The sequence below is a fragment of the Varanus komodoensis genome, unplaced genomic scaffold (assembly GCF_004798865.1).
Source record: "Varanus komodoensis strain SLA01 unplaced genomic scaffold, ASM479886v1 scaffold24, whole genome shotgun sequence".
Lineage (NCBI taxonomy): Eukaryota > Metazoa > Chordata > Lepidosauria > Squamata > Varanidae > Varanus > Varanus komodoensis.
In genome coordinates, this window is record NW_025335641.1 from 548,753 (window position 1) to 553,532 (window position 4,780).

Below are 4,780 nucleotides of genomic sequence, written 5' to 3' on the forward strand. Positions count from 1 at the left end.
GAGACTAGGGGGACTTTGATGTTGTTCCAGATTATTTTCAAAAGTACTCAACTTCAATAAAGTAAGCTAAAAAAAGCATGAAACACCTGTATTTTAAAACAAAAGTTCATAAAGTAGGAGACAATTCATTGGGAAGAACCATTATCACATGGCCCAAGAAGTCACAGTGGAACACACTGTTCTGTTCAGTTTCATGGATAACAAATTTCTGAACCAGAATTAAATCTTTTGCTGAATGATACATCAGAGGAAACTAATAGGAATTTCCCCCGCACCACACGCATCAGTGTCTTTCTAGGGATAGAGTTCCACTGTATAATCATGATGAAATATTTTACCTTGAGCACAGCATTCATCATAAGAACAAGTCTTTACTGAGTGAAGATTAATGGGATGGAAGGAAAAAAGTACAAAGAGAAAGCAAGTGCTGCATTTTCTATTTCTTTCCCATGAAAAATGCATGTTCAGTTTTGATTGTTTTCACAGAGCAGAGAAAATGACTGGCAAACACACAGTACTCAGTGTACGTTTGACGAATGGCACAACTATTTTATACAAATATGCTTGTTCATTTATTGGAAGAAATAGCTATTCTGTATGATACCTTTATAAAAAAGGAATAGCTACCAGGAGAAGACATGTGATTAACTGAGCCATGGATAAGAAGCTAGTGATTCTTGAATGTTCTGATATATGTTCAAGGAACAAGGACATACTGTTTCTGATTATGATACTTTTGAGTAGAAGTACTATATCAATGGGTACCTCGCCTATTGTAGCTTTTTCATGTATAAAAAAAATAATCACTAAGCCAGAGAACAGCAAAAGGAGGGAAACCAGTAATGGCCACATGCCTGATTCTGAACAAAGGCAACTAAACAAGGAAATTAAAGTTGAAGCTTTGAGAAATACTCAATGTTCTGTACCTGAGAAAAATTAGGAGAGTTCAAGGAAACATCAAGCTAATATAAAAGCCTTTTCAGCCTCACTGGAATTGGTCTGAAAATATTTTAAACAACTTGGTGTTTTACTGATAATTTGGACTACCATTCCCAGAATTCCTGACCATTGGCCTTGTCTGTTACTGAAGTTCAGAATAGTTGGTGGCACAAATTTGGGGAAAACTGGCGTTAGAGTCTGATCACCCATTTTAGGTGGCATGTTGCTGCTGAGAGGCTTTACCTATTGCATATCACCCTGTCTCACAGTGGTTAATAGCACTGGATGATTATCATCAACATTTTATGGCCACTTCTGTCAATGTGTTAAATTTTCAGTTTCACAGTAAGATGGAATCCCCCCCACCCATCACAGAGATGAATGGAGTTAAAATAGAGTTCATTGATTTACACATGACTCTCTTGGAGAAATTAAATACATACATACATAGTCTAATCTTGCTTTCAGCAAACTCTAGCTAATAAACATTATTTATTTATAATATGACATGTATTTATTTATTCATTTCTATATTGCCCAATAGCTGAAAGGTTCTCTGGGTGGTCCACAAAGTTAAAAAGACCATATAACAAAAACAACAAGAATATATAATAATTAAACAATAAAACAACAACCCCCCTAAAATGGTGAGAACAGGTCCATAACAACTGCAATCAAATTGGTCCTGAAGTACAGCTGCAATACAAGATAAAACACAGAATAAAAGTTGAGTATAACCATTAACTATTAAAATACTGGGCAAATAAAAAGGTTTTTACCTGGCACCAAAAAGAATAAAGGATAGGTGTCAGATGCACCTCTTTGGGGAGCTGGTTCCATAGAGTGTTCCAACTCAAATTTCTGCTGGTGGTTCCCTGAGTAGAACCTCAAAGGATGACCTTATGGTCAGAGTAGGTACAGATGGAACAAGGCATTCCTTCAGATTACCTGGACCCAATATGTTTAGGGCTTTAAATGTTAAAATGATCACTTTGAATTGGGCCCAGACTTCAATTAGCAATCAGTGCAGCTGAAAAAGACTGGCATGATATTCTTATGAGCCAGTCCCTGTGAAAAGCATTGCTGCCATATTTTGAATCAACTGATCTCCAGACTGTTTTCAAAGATAGCCCCATGTACAGCATGTTATGGTACTCTGGATGAGAGGATGGATCACTGTAGCTAGGCTCTGCCTGTCCAGATGGGGTCATAGCTGACATCTCAGCCTAAGCTGATAAAAGGTGGTCTGTGCCACTGAGTCCACTGTCCACTTGTGACTCAAGTGATAGTTCTGGATCCAGGAGCACCCAAAGGGACTACAAAGATGGATGTAGACCCAAAGACAGCCTAATTGACCAGCTGCTTCTATCTCTGCTTCTAAAGGAGAGTCTAACCTATGTACATGGATGCTTATATTCAGGGTGTAAGTAGTATGGTGTCTTCCAGGTGTTTTGTACTACAGCTATTATGATCTCTAGTTATGGGCCATGTTGGCTAGGACTTAAGATAGCTGTTGTTGTTAGTCGCGAAGTCGTGTCCGACCCATCGTGACCCCAAGGACAACATTCCTCCAGGCCTTCCTGTCCTCCACCATGCCCTGGAGTCCACCTAAGCTCACACCAATTGCTTCAGTGACTCCATCTAGCCACCTCATTCTCTGCCGTCCCCTTCTTGTAGTGCAAAGCAATTGAGGGCTTCTTATCCTTGCTTTCCATGTTAAGGTCAGGTGTGCTCTGTTATGATTTTCAGTACTTTTTGGTGTAAGAGTAAATTTTAGGAGGAACTCAAGTTTTCTTATCAACTGATGAACTTTTTCATTCTTAACTTTCCTTGATTTCAGAAAAGAAATTCACTGAATTATATGAACAATTGGGAGGTCAATGAAGCAAGGATTAACTTAAGTACATCTGTATAATATTTTTAAAATAGCATTCCTTTGCTTTCCCAGACTGTTACAGCCTTGATCCCTCCTGATTTTTTTTGCTTATATGCATAGGAGGGAAATAGAGAATATCAGAGGACTGGGAACAAAGCCCCATGAGGCTCTCTATGTGATAGCACTTTTTGAATACTTGAAAGGTTGTCACAGAGGAGGTCCTGGAACCCTTCTCAATCATGTCAGAGTACAGGACACAGAATAATGACCTCAGGTTACCAGAAGTAGAATCCAGCTGGACATCAGGAAAAACTTTCTGACTGCTGGACAGTATGACAATGGAACCAATGACCTAGGGAGGTTGTGGGCTCTCCCACATTGGAGGCATTCAAAAGGCAGTTGGACAGCCATCAGTCAGAGATACTTTAGCTTGGAGACCTGTATTGAGCAGGGGTTGGACTCAATGACCTTACAATATCATCTGTCTCTGCTATTCTATGAATGTGCTTAGTGATGCTTTACTAATAGAGCTAATATACATAGGTGTATTTTTCTATACATAGGTGTATTTCCCTGTTTTCTAATAAGGAAAAAGGAAAGATAATGAAATAAAACCTTCCAACCCTTCCAGGAATTCAGTGCCAAAGTTTTGCATAATTTTCTTTGGGCCAGTTGGGGCAGGGAAGTCCAGTTTTTTCAACTCTGTGAATTTTATTTTTCAAAACTAGGTGTCAAATAATGCCATTCAGGCTCAGATTCCACAAGTGTGGCTATGCAGGTAACTCTACACTGCTAATCTAAGATTAAAATACATTTTAGTCACTACATATTTTGATCAATATTTTTCCAGATGTTTCAGAGACATTTCTCTGTCAGTGTTTGGCCCTTTGTACTTGGGCTTTTTTTTTTTTTTGACAATTCTACGATCATACTTCTGTGAAATTAACCCATGGTCCAAACACATTCTCACCCAAGAAACTAAAGATACTGTATTTGAACTTGAGTGAATGCTGTGTATCTAAATATCTAATGCAATAAAACAGAAATTGTCTTTTATTTCAGTTTTGGTAGATCCGTATTGTGCTTCCTGACGGGAGTCTCAAAGTGTCTCATTTTGTTGTTCTTAGTCGCGAAGTCGTGTCTGACCCATCGCGACCCCATGGACAACATTCCTCCAGGTCTTCCTGTCCTCCACCATCCCTCGGAGTTCACTTAAGCTCACACCAACTGCTTCAGTGACTCCATCTAGCCACCTCATTCTCTGCCGTCCCCTTCTTCTTTTGCCATCTATTGTTCCCAACATTAGGCTCTTCTCCAGGGAGTCCTTCCTTCTCATTAGGTGGCCAAAGTCAAGGTTGATCTATAGGGCTGACCGGTTTGATCACCTTACCGTCCAAGGGACTCGCAGGAGTCTCCTCCAGCACCACAATTCAAAGGCCTCAATCCTTTTGCGCTCAGCCCTCCTTATGGTCCAACTTTCACCACCATACATTGCAACTGGGAAATCCATAACCTTGATTAAACACACTTTTGTTGGCAGGGTGATGTCTCTGCTTTTTAGTATGCTCATAATATGCATAAAATGCATATTTTATGTCTCATAATATGCATAACATGCAATGGAAACCATATATTAATATTAAAAAGTAAGGTATGTGGTTGACTTGTCTTATCTTCTCCTGGATGCTTTCTCACTGGGCACTTTCATACATCACTGCATCCCATTTTGGCAATAAGCCACAGCAGTATGGTTCTTATGTGATTCAGCTCACCATGGACTCTTCAGTTTCTCCTTCCTCCTCCCCCCTTAGTCCTCCCACAAATATCCAAGGTGACCTTGTGTTAGGACCAATTTATCTAGCCCTCCTTCACATGATAGCAAGCTATTTTTGGATCAACACACTTTTTCTGTCCCTCTACTCCCCCCCACCCCAAAATTGCTGACAATCAACATCCTGAGTAAAC